We start from the raw sequence: 19917 nt of genomic DNA, 5'->3' as shown, positions 1-19917 counted from the left end.
TGGGACTTGTGAGAAGAGGCGACCGAATTCGCTTCTCTGGTTGACACTAATTGTTTCACCGCCGCCTGCCCCAGACTCCCACAATTAGCCTGTGGCTCGCTCCAAGGGCCCCCCCCGCCCTCCTCCGTCAAGTTCTTTCTTATTCCTCCCCGCAGCCGGACCCTGTGCGCTCGGCCCCTCCTGACTGCCGTCACTAGCCCCTGTGTTTTTATTTTTAGCGGATAGCGGAGGGCAAAAAGCTCCATTGTTTCCATAACCGAGCAGCCCTCGTGTGCGTATTGCGTTGTTTCCTATCTTGGAAGTCGTGTTCTGGAATTAAAAAATTGTGGCTTCCTCCTTATTGTGTATGCAGTACTCAAAGTGCTTCTGGTTAGAAGGGCTTTTAAGCTCCCGGCGCTTGAGTGATCGATCGCAAAGTGAATATACTTTTTGGATTACCTGTCGCCGTGAACATTAGAAAGGCAGCGTCCGGGTCCTTTCTGTTCTCCAGAAAGTGCCCTGCTGGCTCAGCCTGTGCCACACAGAGAAGCATATTTTCTTGTTAGGCCGTCACCTTGTACGATTTGCGTATTTCAGACACTTTCAGGGTTATGCTTTCCTGTTTTTTGGTTTTTGTTTTAATATTTTTATTTATTTTTGAGACAGAGAGAGAGACAGAGCATGAGTGGGGGAGGAGCAGAGAGAGAGGGAGGCACAGAGTCAGAAGCAGGCTCCAGGCTCCGAGCTGTCAGCACAGAACCCGATGTGGGGCTCGAACCCACAAATTGCAAGATCATGACCTGAGCCGGAGTCGGACGCTTAACCGACTGAGCCACCCAGGCGCCCCAATGTGCTTTCCTGTTTTTAGAAATCTCCCAAATATATACTATTTCCCTCAGACCTTAATGAGGTCCACAGGTTTTGCCCTTGCTGTTGTAATTCTGGGTAGCTCCCCAAACTCTTTTCCTTCTTCACACTAAGATATCTTACTGAATTCTAGATGAACTTTGAATGCTGTGTTTATGGAAAGTAACAGAGAGGTGTCATAACCTCAGACTGAAACATGTCTTGCAGGTCTGAGATTGATGCCCGTAATAAAAATAAGCCTCCCCTCCCCCCCGCTTTTTATACATCATTAGTCCTCTGTTTCGTCCCGCCACATAATTCTGCTATTCATTTGGTGGCATAAAGAGATGGGAACATGATATTTTGGGTTGCAGTGGCTCTTGCGGGCAGTATAGTCAGGCCCTTCTTTTTTTTTTTTTTTTTTTTTTTTTTTTTTTTAAAGCAAAGGAATGAAGCCAGAGGCAATGCGACACGCCTTGTTGACTTGGCCAAGGTCACACAGCTTGTTGTTGGTAGCTTGTGGGCCACTGGCCTCTCTTCTCCCTGCTTTCTCCACACATTATCTCACGATTAATAGGACTTGGTCAAGAATGGCTTTTCTCTTCTGATGAGGCCGTTTTCATTTGTCTCATTTTCAAGTATTCAGCTTTTTTGCAGCAATTTCCCAAAGCCAGCACCAGCTGGTACAGGTCTATAGTGAATTACCTGAAGCCCAAAGCGAGCTGACATTTCTGTCTCTGAGAGCGATTTCTTCTTAAAACTAGAGTTCTCTATGGTATAGAGTTCTTGCTTCGCCCCTAAACCAGGCCTGTTATAAGTGTTATAAGTATACCTCATATGATCACCTGCTAGCTGAGAAATCCAAACTTCTAAAAGTTTATTTATTTACTTTGAGAGAGGGAGGGAGGGAGGGAGGGGCAGGGAGAGGGAGAGAGAATCCCAAGCAGGCTCCCTGCTGTCAGCACGAGCCTGATGCAGGGCTCGAACTCAGGAACTGTGAGATCATGACCTGAGCTGAAACCAAGAGTCAGACGCCTCCAACGACTGAGCCACCCAGGTGCCCCCAGAGATCCAAACTTAATAAGTTCACAAGAATACAAGAAACAGACAAAAGTACTTGGTTCTTTGAAAGAGGATTCTTGAGGATGTGGGGGGAAAAAAAACAAAAAACAAACCTCAAGCCTGGGGACATCTTGGTCCCTCTGAGGGAGTTACAGCCTACGTTTTGGAATGTGGCAAACTTTAAAACAAAAGGTTATCATTTAAAAAAAAAAAGGGTAACAATTTAATATATAACAGTGGAATTCACTCACAACTTTCCAGAATCAATTAAAACAGTCTCTCCTAAAAATGGGATTTGAATCCTGAAATTCAGGTATGCGAATTAGATGCAAATAGAGACCTACCGAGAGCAGTAGGTAACTAACTGTTCTTAGACCCTGATATGCTCCCACTGTCCAAAGCCACCTCCAATCCCTTGTAGAGGCTCACAGAATAGTACTTATCTGTATTTTTTGAAGTATTTAAGAGTATATGCCTTCAAGAATTTCTGAAACAAATATGCTACAGGGAAATAGGCGTTTTCTTCTTTTTTTCTTTTTTATTAAAAAATTTTTAAAAAACGTTTATTTTTAGAGAGAGAGAGAGCAGGGGAGGAGCAGAGAGACAAGGAGACAGAATCCCAAGCAGGCTCCACACCAGCAGCATGGAGCCTGACGTGGGGCTCGAACCCACGGACCTTGAGATCGTGATCTGAGCGGAAATCAAGAGTCAGACGCTTCACCCCCTGAGCCACCCAGTGCCCCCAGAAACAGGCATTTTATAAATACTTTACTCGTATTTGGAATTGTGATCAGTAACTTTATGCCTATTTTAATTTATAAACCCTAAGAGTGAGTAGGACACGTGAGCAGTGTTTTTACGCGGAGGTTTGGCGCTGTGTTTCCCTCCTGTTCTGGCAGGTGCTTTTGTCATTATCCTTGAGAAGCTGCTGCTTTCAGTGGCAGAGCCAGGTGACCTCACCCAGGGGTTAAAGAAAGGGTGAGCAGGGAGTGGCTTGGTTCGCTTCTCCCATAATTTAGTTCCCTTGGCTCCCCAGTTAGCATTTTACCTTTGCTGTCATATTTTCGGTACATTGTTTCCTTTTCTTCATATGTAATTGGCTTTCTTAATATATATGTGTGTATATTCGTAACTGTGTATGTAAATACATGTATCTGTAAATATATAATTTACATACCATTGCCCTAGTCAGTAGGTAACTGGCATTCCTCCTTGCTCCTGGCTCCCGCTCACATTAGTGTGGACTCTGGTATACGTGAGAATTTAAAGATGTGAAACAGGTATGGTGCTGGCTTTGCTGCAGACCGAGGAGGGGTTGAGGATGGCCCCTGGGGCCGCTTTTGGCCCAGAAGCCTCTGAGACTTTGTGCTGCCGGCATGGGCCTTCCTCACTTCCGTCTCTGTCCGGGGCTTCTCTCCAGGACAGCTCTGAGTGGTCATCTTGGAAAACCTTTTTCCAGTATCCCAGCTAGATCATAGGTCCTAGAGCCAGGTAAAGAGGAAAGAGAGAGAGAGAGAGAGAGAGAGAGAGAGAGAGAGAGAGAGAAAGAGAGAGAGAGAGAGAGAGTGTGTGTGTGTGTGTGTGTGTGTGTGTGTGTGACACACAATATGAGGGGAAATAATCATGGAAAACATGGACCGTGGATTTGAATGAATAAACGAGTTGCAGAGGTCCCCTTTCCACAGAAGTTGCCTTTGAAGGCACTGTAGTCCTGTGTCACCAGGCTGGTCTAAGTGCATTTGCATCTTGCATTCTGCGTGGGCACCAGGTGACAGACTGGGTGCTTATTTAATGTCTCCTCTAGCCCTGGGAATCTGGCCTCAATTTTTTTCTCATTAGATTCTGTCATCAGTGAATCAAAAGAAGTGACTCTGTATGTGGACTCGTGAAGCATATCGTTCTCTTTTTGGTTAACTTAAAGAGTCTCACGGAAAGTATCCTGAATATGAAATGTGTGCCAGTGGCACACATATTACAGCCGTCATAATAGTAAGGGGCTAAAATTTCCTTTTTTGTTTTTTACCCCCCCATGAAGCCAGTGCAGTGAATTTCCTACTCAGTCTTGTTTCCCACCAGGACTGTTCCACAGTGGAGTCCTTAAGGGGGATCAGGGGAGAATGATTTTGCCTATTTGACAAGACGTTGTTGGTGTAATTAATAGGCTAATAAAACGTTGACCTTCCCAACTTGGAATTCTGTCTTTGTGTTCAGTACCGGTAGGGCTAGTACAGCAAGATAAATGAGGCACAGGGCAGCTCGGGGACGACAAAGTGACCTCTTTATGGTTCTTTTCACTATGAACTGACACACGAAGAAAACATAGCACAGGGCACAGTGGTCCGATGACCTAGTATCTGTTGAGCTGGAAAGCGGAAGTGTTCTGGTAACTCACCGCCTGTGAGCCTGTTCCGTGCAGGCTCACTTAGGTCTGGCCTGCACTGTGCAGGGAGTGTGTCATATGCAGCAAGGAAGGTCCCGAGGCCGTGCAGAGAAGCAGCGGGGCCACTTGCGGGGGAGAAGTCTTTGCACGGTCGATGTTGAGCTCCAAGCCTTACGTTTCCTCCCAGGAGCAGCCAGTAGACCGCCGAGGCCGAAGAATGCGAGTCCGGGATGGTGGCTGCTGTCCCTGCGAGGCTCACGTAGACCGTGGTCACCCCGGCACCTGACTGCTTTCAGTGATGGCCGTGCGGCCACCTGAGCGAGCTCCGTGCTTATTTCCAACTGTCCATTAGGGGACCACCCGGGGAGACAGGTCACCGGGCTGCTGGGTGGCTGCTCCGGGTGATTGGCTCGTTTGTGCCTGCGTGCGTTCATACGTTCAGTTCACCCACTTGGCAGAGCCTCTCGTCCCCTGAGTGTGCCTCCTGTCTTGTGCTAGGGCCCTGGGGTGCGTGATGGTAGAGACTGAGTTCTTGCCCCTGAAGAGCTCGCAGTCCATTGGGCTAGAGACTTCCAAATGCCAGGGTGATGAATATTTTTATAGGCCTGGAGGGGCCTTATTCTACTGTGCGGGGTGGGGGAGGTTGGGGAAAACTTCACAGTTTGTTGGTGGGTTTCAGAGAGAGGGGCCTGTCAGGCACACAAGGGAGCTGGAGGAAACCGTGTGTGCGGAGGCAGGGACGTCAGAAGGCGTCTGCCGCACTTGGGGTGTGACGTGGCTGGCCCGTGGCACACGTGTGGATGCCCTGCAGGCGCCTCTGACTTATCAGGCCCAAACCAGTCATTTTCATCCGAAACCAGTTCTTTCTTCTGAACCTTCTGTTTTCCTTTGCGGCATGACTTTCTACCTTGCCTCCAAAATTAGGAATTTTTAATCCCCGTTACCCACCCCCCCTCCTGGGATACTCGTTCGCGAAGTCCTCTGTTCTTCCTGACCGTCCTCTGTCCCGGTCTCCTAACCGTTTCTCTTGCTTCCTCTCTAACCTGTAGAGCCGCACTGCGCTAAGCACACGTGGCTGTTTATGCGAAAATGAATGAAGAGTCGCTGTGACGAAGGGGACAGTTCGTCAGGTGTACTAGCTGCAGCTCACGTGTGCGGTGGCTGGTGGCTTGGGCGGCTCGGCTCTCAGAGGCTCCGTGGTCTGGGCTCCACTCTCCGTCGGAGGGAACTTTTCCTTCCCGGACCTTGACCAGGTCCCTCCCCGCCGCCTTCCAGAGGAGCCCAGATCCCTAGCGTGGCCTCCAAGGGGCCCAGCCTCTGGCACCGGTTTTGCCTCCTGGTATCTAGCTCTTCCCTCTTCTCCTCTCCCACCCCCCTTTGATCCTACCCCTTTGAAGGTACCGTTGTACCTTCGCGTCCGCACCCTCTCCCTGCAGAATGTCATTCCCCGCCTGAGCGTTCCTCTGCAGCCCGCAGACCTAGCGCCTGCTCGCTCGCTCCCTCCCTGCCTTTCGTCTTCTGTTTGTGCTCGGGAGTACTGGCGGTCACCCGAGAGAGGACCCACGGTGCTTATCCTGCGGTTTGTCTCTCTCTCTGGCAGCCACCGTGGTTAGGCTTTGGGGACAGATAGACTTAATTGCAAAACCAACCCTTTACTTGCCAGGTGGCCTTGGGCACGAGATTTTAGCTTCCCTGAGTCTCATTTCTTCGTCGGGAAAGTAAGTGGTTCCTCCCTCGTGGTAGATGAAAGCGAATGCTTGGAGCCCCCGGCCCTGCGCTTAGCTAGCTCGTCGGTGGTGGCTGAGAGCCCTTGCTCTGGATGTCCTTCCGGTGCCCTTCAGCCCTGCTAAAACCACAGCGTCTACGAATAGTGATGCTTTGTTTCTTCTTTTCTCATTTTACTGAGTTTCCTTATTGCACTGGCCAGTGCCTCCAGTATAGTTCGATTAGAAGTGGTGATAAGAAGCAGCCTTTTCTTGTTCCTGTGCTTTCTGTTTGCTACAGTTCTGGTGAGGTGTTTTGTTTTATTTTGTTTTGGTCTTTTGTTTCGATTGAGTTCCGTCATGCCCTCCACCTCCATTTTCTCTCTCAGTTTAGAAATTAAATTCTCTGGGGCCTCCTGGGTGGCTCAGTTGGTTAAGCGTCCAACTTTGGCTCAGGTCATGATCTCATGGTTCATGAGTTTGAGCCCCGCATCGGGCTCTGTGCTCACGGCTCGGACCCTGGAGCCTGCTTTGGAGTCTGTGTCTCCCTCTCTCTCTGCCCCTCCCCTGTTTGTGTGTGCATGCATTCCCTCTCTCTCTCTCTCTCTCTCTCTCTCTGTCAAAAATAAATGAATAAATAAACTTTAAAAACGGTTGTCTCCTTCTGGAACTTTCTTAGATGTTAAGTTAGGCTTCACTGTTTTTTCCAAGTCTTTAATCTTTGTTTTTTATTTTCTTTCTTTGTCTCTCTTTATTACCTCAGAAGGAAAGGTGACTTATCTACTTCTCTCTTTTCTTCCCTTTTCTTTTCTTTTCTTTTCTTTTCTTTTCTTTTCTTTTCTTTTCTTTTCTTTTCTTTTCTTTTCTTTTCTTTTCTTATGTTCATTTTGTGGGGGGAGAGGGAGACACAGAATCGAAGCAGGCTCCAGGCTCTGAGCGGTCGGCACCGAGTCCAATGTGGGGCTTGAACTCAGGGACTGTGAGATCATGACCTGAGCCGAAGTCAGACGCTTAACCGACTGAGCCCCCCGGGCGCCCCCTCCTTATATTTCTTCTTCAGATTTGCCTTTTTCGTGTCTTTGGATTCCTTTATTATATTTTGGAGTATAATAAAGTGATGCAGTTCTATTTTATTCAGCTTTTCAGTTTTTTCAGTGGGAAACTCATTAAGATATCCGGTTTGCCTTGCTGCTGAAAACAGAAGCCTGTCCTGTCATACTCTGTGTTTGTGCCAGAGCCTAGCACATTCCTTGACTCGTTCATTCCAGACGTGTTTATTTTCGCTCCTGTTGTGCATTAGTGCTGAGGATGCAGGGGTGAAGTAGACACAGTTCTCGTTCTTCAGGAACTTGCGTTCTTGTGGCTGGAGAGAGACAGTTTATAAATACATAATTTGGCCTGGGAGCCTGAGTGTTATTTAAAAAATAAAGCCGAGTTTAGGGGCTGATGTGTCCGAGGAATGGGGACGGGTTAGGCTTTTTAAAAGAAGGTGATATGTGAGCAGATGTGTGATGATTTGAGGCAGCAAAACCTGTAGAGCCTGCAGGAGGGGTGTTCCTGGCAGAGGAGCAGGTGTGAAGGTAGGCCTAAGCCTGGTGCATTTGGAGGCCCACAGGAAGGTCATTGTAGCTGGAGGAGCCAGGCAGGGGTCGGGGTTGGAAGGAACTGACGCCGGAGGTGGAAGCCGGGACCAGTGTGCGGGGGACCTCGTAGGTCAGGGAGGGGAGCGTAGATCGGTGATTAGCATTTTCCGGCACACGGCCGGCAGCTCTTGGCAAGTTGTAAGTTCGCTGGCTTGACCCAGGCTAGCCGAAGCAGAAATCGTGTGAGGTGACCACACCGTGGCCCTGTTTCGAGGCAGAGCTGAGATGTGGGGTGTGAGGGCAGGAGAGGCAGCGGGGTGGCATGGAGGCATTTGTCTTAAGGAAGCAGCTTGCGTAGGTGATGGGGCTCTTTACTGAAGGAGGAAGACTGGGTGAGAACCTGTCCGAGGCGGGAGGAGCCAGGGCTGAGTTTCGGGCAGTGTGTCAGACAGGCCCGTGGGGTGCCGAGGAGTTGATGCTGAGCCAGTGCTTGGGGCTGTGCCGGAGTGGAGCTCAGGGGAGAGGTCTGTGCTGGGGAAGTGAAGTCAGGAAGCATCAGAGGGGCCGGGGCTTCAAGTCACAGAAGAGGAAAGGCAGTGTGGGCGCTTGTGCTGAGCGACCGTGAGTGACACTGGGCCGATTATCGGTGACTTGAAGATAAGGGACATGGACTCCTTTACCAGAAATCTTGGGTGCCTCGGTGCTGCCTTATTTTCCTTTTGAATTTTCAAAGGAGACCCAACCAATATTCTTAGGGCAGAAAAATTAAGAAATACAGACATACACACACACACAAAAAAAAAAAAACCCACCTCCCAAACTCACACGTTCCACCGTCTGGAGGGGTGTGAATAAATGTTAGCATTCATTCAACTATTTGCTCAAGTGTCTCCTTCTCAGGAAAACCTTCGCTGACCGCCATGCTGTCTACAGTAGATCCCAACACTCTGTCCCCCCCCCCCCCCCCCCAACACCGCCTGGCACTGCGTTACCTCCTGGTCTGTCTGGAAGCGCTCTGGCCCCCGCGACGTCAGCGGGGACTGTCTCACCCCTTCACCCCCGTGCCCCACGTGCCTTGCCTCCCCCGTGCCTGGAGCCTCGTCGGCCTTCAGTACTCTTTGTTGAATGAAGCAGTTCACGTTTTGGTACGTAACCTTCTGGACTGTTTTTCTGGGTAATCACCTACTCTTAAACATACGTGTGTATGTACGTATGTTTATATACATAGATATTTTTTTAATGTTCATTTGTGTACCTTTGAGAGAGTGTGAACGGGGGAGGGGCAGAGAGCGAGGGAAACATAGAATCCGAAGCAGGCTCCACCACGCCAGCGCAGAAGCCCGACGTGGGGCTCGAACTCACAGACCGCGAGATCATGCCCCGAGCGGAAGTCGGATGCGCAACTGACCGAGCCACCCAGGTGCCCCTTAAACCCCGATTTTGAAATAAGCTGAAGTCATCGGCAATGTAGACGGCGGGTGCCGCGGCACGGCCACCCGTGCCCCGGTGGGCGTCGGGTGCCCGCGTCGGTCTGTGTCCAGCCTCGGAGCCCATGCCTCGGTTGGAGTACCACGTGCTCACTCTCACCCGGCCGCAGGCCTCCCCCTTCCTCTTCCACATTGCTGTCCCGCCCACCCCTCCCCCGTGCCCTGGCCTCCGTCTTCTCTCCTCTGTGTCCCCGAGTCAGGTGTGACCTTGTCTCCTCTTTCCGGCTGCACTGTGAGCTCCCGGACTGCAGGGCTGGTCTCTGATCCCGGACTCGCTCTGCTCCCTTCCTTACCCCAGCCCCCAGCAAGGTTTCGCGGCGCTCGCGTAGTCCGTGCTTTAAGAACAGTAAAAAAAATTAAAAATCAAAAAATAAGTAAAAGAAAGTCCACGTTTTTAGAGCGTTGGGATGAACGTACGTAAAATGGTAAAAGATATCCTTGTTTTCATTTATAATTTTACTGAGTTTATCGGAATAAATTACATATTTTATGGAAAACGTTTAAAAAGTTGGCTATTTCTTGAGCCAGCCAAACCAACAAATGCTCTTTATTCAGGATAGGCTCTTCCTGCCTGCCTGCCTGCGTGTGTCTGTGTGTGTGTGTGTGTGTGTGTGTGTGTGTGAGAGAGAGAGAGAGAGAGAGAGAGAGAGAGAGAGCGAGCGCGCACATATGAGCATAGATGTGTGCCTGGTAGTATAACTGAAGTTAAGGTAGTAAAGCATTTTCTTTAGGGCTTCTCAGATAATATTATATATGGTAATTAGGTATTTTGTCATAAATGGGAAGGTCATTAATTCTTCTCTGTAATCTGGTAACTGGAAATGTTTCTTTGGCAGGTAGCATTGGGGAAAAAAAAACATAGAAGAGGCTTAATATTACAGCTTTCTGTTTTGTGTTCCTGGAGTTTTCTGTAGCATAACTAAGGAACGAGCACATGAGTCCTGCCTTACTCGAGTGACATCTGCCTTGCGGGCCAGAGAGCCCCGGAGGAGCTGGACCAGGGACAGGCAGGTAGAGTGAACACTTCCTGAGTGCCTCGTAGATGCGGCACTCACGTGTGAAGTGTCATTTAAGTGTCTCATAACTTCCCCATCAAGTAGGTTGGCCGTGTTTGTCTCCACTTTACGTGTACAGAGAATGAGGTTTAGGAGCTAAAAGTTGCACCTGTCACAGCTAGTTCAAGCCCTGCTCTTTCTCCCTGTCTGGTGGAGACTTTAGCTCTTTGTTTTGTGTTTGCTTGTAGCTCATTAGTTTCAGATTGCTGCTGGATAGGTTCCCTCTTCATTTTTCCAAACCACTGGAGAGTCCTTCGTATTATGTGAACTTTTTAAAAAATGAAATCACTGTCCCGTTAGAACTCAGTTGTCAGCGTGTCATAGCGTCTCCAAGCTGGCCCTGTACCTTCTCTGTAATAGGCTGCTTTTTTTTTTTTTTATTTTTTTTTAATGTTTATTATTGAGAGACAGAGCATGAGCATGAGCAGGGAGGAGCAGAGAGAGAGGGAGACACAGAATCCAAAGCAGGCTCCAGGCTCCAGGCTCCAGGCTCCAAGCTGCCAGCACAGAGCCTGACGCGGGGCTCAAACCCACGAACTGTGAGATCGTGACCTAAGCCGAAGTCGGCCACTCAACCGACTGAGCCACCCAGGCGCCCCAGGAACGGACTGCTTTGACTCCGCCTGGTGCATCTGAATGAAATGGAAGACTGTCTTGAGAAAGTGACACCATAGCCAAGTGCATAATACTTAAAAACCAACTCCTTCTGTGGTTTGCATGACTTTGTTTTTGTTTTGTTTTGTTTTTTAACTTCAAAGGCACGTATTCACAGCACTGCTTGAGGAGTATTCGAGCAGCTTATTTCCTGACGGCTGTGACTGTGACAGGCGTGCTTTCTAGTCGGTGGTTTCCCGCCGACTCTCTTACCAGGACGGGCTCCTTTTTGTTGCGAGGAGAGGAGCCACACAGAGCAACACAAGTCAGTCTTCTTGCAGCGTAAGGAGCGACTCGTGCCGCCAGGCTGGATGGTGTGCCCCCCCCCCCCCCCACCCGCCCCGGCACCCTGCCACTCTTCGGCAGTTCCCTCTCCCTTCCTAAGTCACAGCCGCTTCCCAGGGCTTGGCCATCAGGGCCTGTGCGACCCTGGGCTGAAGTTTATCCCCTTCTCTCTGCCACCCAGGAGCCTCCATCCGGAATGCCCTTCCCTACTTCTCTAGCCGGTGAATTCCCCCTGGAATGTCAGCCCCGCGCACTCTGTGTGGACCCTCCTGTGTCCCCACAGCGCCGTGTGCAGAATTCTGTCCTAGTGCTTGGCCCTGTGGTGGAGGCAAGGCATCTCTGAAGCCCGTGAGGAGGAGGATGCCTCCGTGATTGCGCCTGGCGTCATTGACCGAGGCTGGCCCGTAGTCACCCTCACTCTGGTAGCTGGCTGTCATCGAAGAGCACCCCCCCACCCCCACCCCCCGCTGGCACTGTGCCGGGTCTCAGACAGAGGCCATTTAATCCTCACAGGCTCCAAGGAGATTGGATTCCGTGTTACGAGAAACAGCATCCATCACAGACCTCTTAAGTATTTTGCCCGAGGTGACTGGGCCACGAAGAGGTCACGCCGGCGCCTCTTGTGAAGAATCCTAGATGCACGTTTCAGGGACCTTCTAGATGTATGCTTCCAGGGGTGCCATGTGCTTCTCTCTCGCTGTCCTTAGTTTCCAGGTGGGTGACTTTCGCCCTTCAGCCGGGGCCGCAGCCCCTGTAGGGGACAGGTGCTGCGCTCGGGCTGACTTGGAGGGAGGGAAGACCGAGCGCCCCCGCTCTGCGCGGGAAAGGAGGCAGCGGGGAGCGGCCCACAGAGGCCCTTTGTGCCACAGGAAGTCCTCCTTCTGGAAGGGGCTGCCTCAAAGTGGAAGGGCTGAAAGCCGCCGAAGTGCTTGACCTGAGGCCACTCTGAGTCATGCGTGTTGTTAATAATGCCCTTTGTTGGATCTTGGGAACCTGCTTTACAGACCTCGGAGGCCTCGTAACCGCTCTCCGCGGCCTGCGTGGCTCTTCCTCGCTCTCCCTATCTTGTCCGTCCTTGTTCAATGCTCCCATTTTCTTGCCTGAACAAAGGACAAGACCCATCCTATGTTTTTTCCTTCTGCTTTTGCCAGAAGACTCTTTCTGGCGTTCATCTGGGCCTACGTGTCTTTTCCTTTCTGGGGGTCACGTGTGTCTCTTGAGTTGGAAAACTCGCAGCTCAAGGAAGAAGAGAGACGGAGTTTTCGGGAAGTGTTGGATGTAGCTGGAGGGCCGGCTGCGGCGGCCCCGGGGGAGAGGGGCCGCACTCTCAGGGTCTCGGGGGGCGAAGGCGAGAGGAAGGGGCCTGGATCGACAGCCCCGTTTCCGGGAACTTCGTCGCGCGCTGTCTCTCGCGTCTTGGCCATCTGTCGCTCGTTGGGTCCCGCGGCTCGGGTGTGAGGACGCCCCGAAGAGAACGGGGAGGCGGCGGTGGCGATGAGCTGACGTGTCCTCACTTGCTCTCCGGCCCTGACCGCCGGCGGGACGTGCGAGGAGCCGCAGACTGGCAGGAGCGTGCGCGCGCGGAACACGGCTTGTGCGAGGGCATTCCGAGATTCTGTTGGAATAACGCCGCTTCGGTCCCCGGCACGCGGTTTCTCGCGTTGCGGCGTAGCTGGGGCTCTTTGCTGGGTGCACACGGTGGCAGATCAATGAGTGCTTGTTCTTCAGTGCCTTGAAGTGAGTCTTTGTTGAACGCGACTGCCTGGGCGGCCGGTCTAGAAAGCTTCCATTCGTGAGGCAGAAGCCGCATCCGCTGAGTGTGTTTAATCGTGGGTGATAGGGACTTGGTGGAGATTTTGGCGAGCACAGGTCATAACCCCTTTCCACGTTCAGGGCGGTAGCAAATCGGAGCCGTGGAGACCCTTGCCATCTGGCCCACCTCCACCCCACACAGTAGAGAGAAGGGAGAAGGTGGCGTCCGGAGGGCATGAGTGGGCCGGGTCCACAAATGACGCTAGCCCCTTCCCCAGTCAGGTGATGCCACCTGAGGTCGGTGACTTGGTGGCTCGGCCTGTGTTTGACTGCGTGTGGGATGGGGCCGGCTGCCGACTTCCTGTGAGTGTGAGGGGCCACGTGGAGAACGGCCCGGTGGGGGGGGGTGGGGCACACGGCGTGCTTTTCCCGTCACCAAGTCAGGAGCCAGGAGGGACCTGTGACGCGTCCCCCGCCCTGACGCGTCCTTGGGCTTTATTATCTTTCTCCCTTCTTCACCCTCGGGCTGCCGGGACTTGGGGCACTTGTGGCTTTGGAGGCCCCGCCCTGGATGATCCCAGATACGTGGCTTGATGCGCTCTAGTACGCACTCACCCTCAGTTCACACGTTTAAGCCCCCACTACAGGTTGTCCGCTGTGGCCGAATGAGCACAGCGACTGGAGCGCGGTGGGAATGGTGAGCTGGGGCGGGGCGGCGGTTGGGGCCGGGGGACCCCGCCGGCCGCCTGACGAGTCTTGGAGGGGTTCCAGGCGGAAGCGTCACCTCGTCTTCCAGAAGACACGTCCGGCACGGCGGCGGCCTCCAGGAGGATGAGAGGAGGGGGGACCAGACCCGCTGCCGTCAGCGATCTGGGCGGAAGAGGGTGGTGGCCTTTCCGGAGGTGGCCGTCGTCGGGGGGATGGCGAAGGAGGAGGGTTCAGGAGATACCGAGGGCCCGGTGTTGTCAGGTCGTGGGCGCCGAGTATGTGCGGCGGGGTCAGGAGGGGCTCGGGTGTGGGAAGAAAAGGACCTTCTGGCTTGAGCGGCTGTGTGAGCGGTGGCACCATTTCCCGATGCGGGAAACCCGAGGACCGGAGCGCTCTCGGGGAAGGCAGGAGGTGATTTGCAGGGACCGTGTGGTGACCCGGCGGAGGCGTCCGGAAGGCGGTCGGACGTGTGCGTCTGTCTGGCCTTTTGGGCCGGAGCTGCAGATCGGGGCCGTGAGGGGAAAAGGATGGCTCGACGGTGGGAACGGAAGAGCTCGCTCGGGTAGAGCGTGTCGCTAGAGAGCAGGGCGTCGGAACCCTGGGGAGCCCCGGCCAGCACGCGGGGCCCGGGCGGAAGAGAGGGAGAGAGGCAGGAGGCAGCGTGGGGGACGCTGGGGCGAGACTGTGGGGCGGGAGCACGCGGTGTGGGGGGCGGGGGAGGGGGCGGCGAGGAGGCCGAAGCCGCCCTGGGTTGGACTTGACGCCGGGGGGCCTGGGGAGCATCCGCCTCTGACACCGGGATGGTCTCGCCTTCCGGTCTGACCAGTTCTGTCAGAGACGGGAGAGGAAGCTGCGGGTGGACGTTGGACCGGGCAGGGTGAGGACCGGAGAGCGGGCAGCTCTGGGAGGAAGGCGGGCTGTGAGGGCCGGGTGGGCGGAGTGAGGTTCCGTGTCCCGGGGGGTGGAGACGGGGCGGGGGGGGGGGGGGGGGCGGCCTTCCACAGGGGTGTGTGTGGCGAGGCGGGCCTGTGGGCGCCGACGCCTCCGGGCGGCACAAGGAGCGGAGGGGCCCCTGACTGCCCGCTTGCCCGTGTTGTGCGAGAGGGAGGGGGGTGGCCCGGGAGGAGGTCGCAGGGGCCTCTGGGGAGGGCGGGGGAGAGCTGCCCCGAGACAGGGCGGGGAGGAGGACCCCCCCCCCAGGAGGTGTGGCTTTTCTGCAGCTCCCAGCGCTGGGGGCTGCGGGGGAGGCCCGGGTCGGAGGAGAGGGAGGAGGTGTGGACACGAGGAGGGTGTGTCTCATGAGGCGCGACTCAGTTGTTACCGCCCTGTGAATTCGCGTTGAGTTTTTCCATGGATGTGAACGTCGGTCCAGAGGAAGAAGCGTGATCGTTCTAATCGCGGAGGGAGGTTCTGTGCTTAGGGACGGGAATCCATTAGACAGCAAACACTGAGTGTCCAGGTGTCTGAACGAGGACACCCTCACTCCGTGTCCACTGCTCTGCCGGGCACGTCGGCACCCGCAAAACCAGCCAGGCTGTCCAGCAGCCCCCCCCCCCCCCCCGGGGCCCGACCCCGCCTCTCCCTCCGCGCCTCGCCGACAGGTGGCCCGCCGGCCTCTCCAGGGACAGCGCTTACTGAGGATTCCTTCCTGGTACTCGAGAGCTTGAAGTTCAGTGAGTTTTTCTGTGCGTAACGTCACGCACCCGTTCCCTCGAAACATGAATCCAGCTTCGTCACGTGAAGAATACGATTTCACCTCCCCCGATACAAATGCGCGCGTCTGAAAACGTGCACGTTAAAGTTGTGTCCCAGAAATAAGGAGCACTCGACTCCATCACCACACGGTCTCCTCCCGCCCCTGTCAGCCCCGACTCGGCTATTCGTTGGTTGAGACGTTCAGTCACTTTGCAAACATCTGAGCGTCTGCTTCACGCTGAAGCCGCGGGGTCACAAAGGCGGAAACACGCAACTCTTGCCTTTCAAGTTTATGTGTGATAAATGTCCCTGCGCCTTTTCACTTGTACTCGGTTGTGAACCTAAGAAGATTCACCTGCTTGTCCTTTAAAATGGCCGTGTGGTGTCCACTTTGTCAATTCACCATTGTTTTCTCACTTTGTGAGCATTTGACTCGTCTCCAGTTGTTGCTGTTATAAATATCGCTGGGATGAACATTTTGTTCGAGTTATTTTTTTCTGACTTTATTTGCTTGGGGGCCTATTCCCCAGAGGCTGATAACTCCCTTGTTCTGGATTTCCAGATTTTTCCATGAAGCCTATCCTCAACGTTAGAGTACGTTTGTATTTTCCTATAGCCCTACCCAAACTGGCATTGTTATTTTAGTTTTTCTTATTTTGCCGAGTTATTTCCATTTTTTAAGGAAGTCGTGGTGTTTTGTCCCCCCACACGGTCATTTGTTGTGTGAGATTGGGCCAGGTTATGCTGCAGTGATAAGCCGAACCCCAAATATCAGGCTTAACGTAATAAGGATGTCTTACTTTCTCTGCATGTGCTTGTGGGGCGTCGGGGGTACAGTTCTACACAGTCAGTGGGAGCCAGGCCGATTCGGGAGGCTTCCCTGTCCTGCAGCTGCAGCATGATCCCCCTCAGTGGGTGACAGGTAGAAGTGAGGGGGCCGGGCGCCGTGAACAGGCTTCTCCCTAGGAACGGAGCCTGGCTTAGCAGATGGCACTTCTGTGAGCATCCCTGTCTGTGCCCCGGCTGTCTTTTCTCCTGTGTGCTCATCTCTGACAACCTCTTTGTGCAGTGGAATAGGATCTTTGGTTCTTCCTGTCAGTCCTTAATATATGCTAGGCAGTAAGATTTTTATCAATTGCGTTGAATCCATTTTTCTTTCTTTGCTTTTCACGTCACATTTTGTTGTACAGAGGTTTAAGTAATTGCATAAGTTTTGGGCACTATGTCTTGTTTAATATTACAAATTTATCATTTTCTTCACTTTTTTTTTTAAGTTTTATTTATTTTGACAGAGAGCGAGCGAGCATGCGCACGTGAGTGGGGAGGGGACGGCAGGGGAGAGAGGGAGAATCCCAAGCAGGCTCCACGCTCAGTGCAGAGCCCGACTCGGGGTCTGATCCCATGAACTGGGAGATCATGACCTCAGCCGAAATGAAGAGTCAGATGCTTAACCGACTGAGCCACCCAGGCACCCGTTTTCTAAGTAAGCTCCACACCCAACACGGGGCTTGAACTCATGACCCTGAGATTAAGAGTCACACATTCCACCAACTGAGGCAGCCAGGTGCCCCCTACCAGTTTATTGTTTTCTTAAAGCCAGAGAATAAGCTATTTCTTTGAGTTGCTTAAAATAGATTTTTATTTGCCTCTAGGTGACCCTTCACTTCCTCCAAAGTATATAATGTCAGGTGGTTTTAATCTAAGTTAACTTTGGTCCTTGGTGATACCTGTTTGTTCTGCAACATTAAGGAATTCTGTGCAACACCTCTTCATGATAAAAGCACTCAGCAAAGTAGGACTAGGAGGGGACTTTGGCCTGAGAAAGGGCATGGATGAAAACTCCTAGGGTTGGGAAATAGAAGACGGAAAGGACAAGGATGTCTGCTCTTTCTACTTCTGTTCACATCGCACCGTGGGTTCCACCCGGGGCAGTGAAGCAAGAAAAAAATAAAAGGCATATCAATTGGAAAGAAAAAAAAAATAAAATGATCTCTGTTTGCAGATGGCCTGTCCTTGTATACGGAAAACCCTAAGGAGTTCATTAAAAAACTATTAAAACTAATATCTGGGTTCAACAAGGTTGCAGGATATGAGATCAATGTACAAAAATAATGGTATTGCTGTATGCTAGCAACGGATAATCCAAAGAAGTACAAGACTCATACACTGAAAACTAAAAAAAACGTTGTTGGAAAAAAGTTAAAGGGACCTAAATAAATGGGAAGATCTCCCACATCCGTGGATTGGAAGACTTGATGTTGTTCAGGTGGCACCACTTCCCAGTTTCTACAGATTGAGTGCAGCCCCTACCAAAAAGCGCAGCTGCCTTTTGTTGTTGTTTTTGGTAGAAATTGACCAGCGGATTCTAGAATTCATACGGAAATGTAAGGTTCCTAGAGTAGTCAAAGTGATTTTGAAAAAGTAGAACAGAAATGAAGCACTCACATTTCCTGACTTCAGAAGTTTCTACAAATCTACAGCATTTAAGGCAGTGAGGTATTGGCACGTAGGGTAGACATATAGATCAATGGGATAGAGTTGAGAGAACAGAGCGTAACTTTTTACGTTTATGGTCACTTGAGGGCACTAAGCCAGTTCAATGGGGAAAGAACAGTCTTTCAACAAACAGTGCTGGGACGACTTGATATCTACATGTGAAAGAATGAATTTGGACTCTTACCTCCTACCAAATATAAAATTTAGCTCTAAATGAATCAGAAACCTCAATGGAAAAGCTAAATCTATAAAACTCTGAGTAGAAAGCAACACAAATCATCCTCGCTTTGGACTAGGCTGTGGTTTCCTAGATAGGACACCAGAACACAGCAAGAGAAACAAATAGATAAATTGGACTTTATCAAAATTAAAAACTTCTGTGTTTCAAAGGGTGCTATCAAGATAGTGAAAAGGCAACCCACAGAACGGAAGAAAATATTTTCAATCCTATATCATATTTGCTAAAGGACTTGTACCTAGGTCATGTAAAGAACTCAGTTAAAACCCAGCGATGAAAAGACAAATAACCCGATTAAAAACTGGGCAAAGGATCTGAACAGTTTTCCAGAGATGGTATACGAATAGTCAAAAAGCACATGAGAAGGTGTTTAACGTCATTAGTCATTAGGCAAATGCCCATTGAAACCCCTGTGGGGTGTTACTTCCCACCCACTAGGATGGCTGTAACAGAAAAGACAGACAACAGCGAGTGCCGGTGAGGATGTGGAGAGATGGGACCTCAACTCAGGAGCAGCCGACTCTTGATTTCAGCTCAGGTCATGACCTCCTAGTTTGTGAGTTTGAGCCCCGCATCAGGTGCGGAGGCTGCTTGGGATTCTCTCTCTCCCTCTCTCAATGCCTCTCCTATGCTCAGTCACTCTCTCTCTCTCTCTCTCTCTCTCCCTCTCAAAATAAGTAAACTAAATTAAAAAAAAAAGAACTAACTTTCAAAAACAGCTCCTCAAAAGGTTAAATACAACTTTAACTGTGCAATATGACCCCGCATGTCCGCCCCCAGAATCTACCCGCGAGAAGTGAAGGTGTATATCCGCACAAAGAGTTGTGTGTAAATCCCCAGAGCAGCATTTATAGCAGCCCCAAAGTGGAAACGACCCAGAAGCGTCCATCCCCTTGGTCATGGGTAAACAAACTGTGCTAGATGCGTAGAATGGAACAGTGGCGATCAAAAGAAATGAAGGACCGGCGTGTGCTTCAGCGCGGATGAGTCTCGAAACCGTTGTGCTGAGCGAGGGAGGCCGGTCACAAGAGATCACACGCTGCCGGATCGCGTTGGTGTGAAATGTCCAGAATAGGCAAATCCGTAGAGACAGAAATTAGGTTCGGGTCGCCAGGGCCTGGAGGCGCGGGGATGGATGTGACTGCCAGAGGACGCAGAGTTTCTTTCGGGGTGATGCGATGTGCTCAAATCGTCCGTGGTGGTAGACGCACGACTCTGAACACACTAGAAATCATCGGCTACGCTTTAAATGGGTGAGTTGTGTGCGAATTATATCTCCATGTAAAAAAAGTCAGCATTTGGCTGTTAAAAAAAAATAGCAAAATTCCAACTGCTTAAACCGTTGTCCCTCCCACACACAACCTCTTCTGGCCCAATAATGTCACTCCTTTGTATGTTCTTGAGACGCGGTTGGGTCGCTCTCATTGATGTAAACGAGAGAATTATTTTAGGAGCCTCCTAAGTGGTGACTTCCAGGATTTAACACTGAGCCCCAAGGTGGGGGAGGAGGCGGCGGAGGCAGGGGCGCCAGCCTGAAGGGAACGGGCTGACCCCCTGTCCTCAGTGCAGGGCTCCCCGCTTCCGACCCCACCGGCTGAGCCCGCTGACTCGGCTTCTCCCTCCTCCCCGCCCTCCCACATCGGTTCAAGGAGGAGCGGATCTCGGGTGAAGAGCGCCCGCAGCCCGTAGGCCCTCTGCGCACCCGCTTTATTCTCACCACCAGGAGCCACTGTTGGTCAGCAAACGCACGCGGACCCTGTGCCGGGTGCAGCTTCTGAGTTTCAAGGTGAAGACACGGGCTTGCCCTGGGGCGGCGTCCAGTCTGATGATTTACGGTGCGTGTTTTTCCTTTGTTGCATAGAAGATAAAAATCTGTTTTTGGAGTAAAATGCTGCCCGTGTTACGCGTCGTTAAGAAAGAATTTGAGTTTTTACGCCAGTTCTCTTTCTTTCCGTCGAGCGTTCGCTTTGTGTGTTAGGCTGATCACCAGCGTC

General features: G+C 51.8%; 1 protein-coding gene across 2 annotated transcripts in view; it reads left to right on the top strand.

The window, feature by feature from the left end:
- Nucleotides 1–19917, top strand: part of PACSIN2 (protein kinase C and casein kinase substrate in neurons 2) — a 132082-nt gene that overhangs the window by 50586 nt on the left and 61579 nt on the right. The gene's annotated exons all lie outside the window — the stretch shown is intronic.

This window comes from Panthera pardus, unplaced genomic scaffold, assembly GCF_024362965.1.
Source record: "Panthera pardus isolate Hobbes unplaced genomic scaffold, ASM2436296v1 HiC_scaffold_6, whole genome shotgun sequence".
NCBI lineage: Eukaryota > Metazoa > Chordata > Mammalia > Carnivora > Felidae > Panthera > Panthera pardus.
The sequence above is the reverse complement of the archived record's forward strand: the minus strand, read 5'-3'. Positions and strand labels throughout refer to the sequence as shown.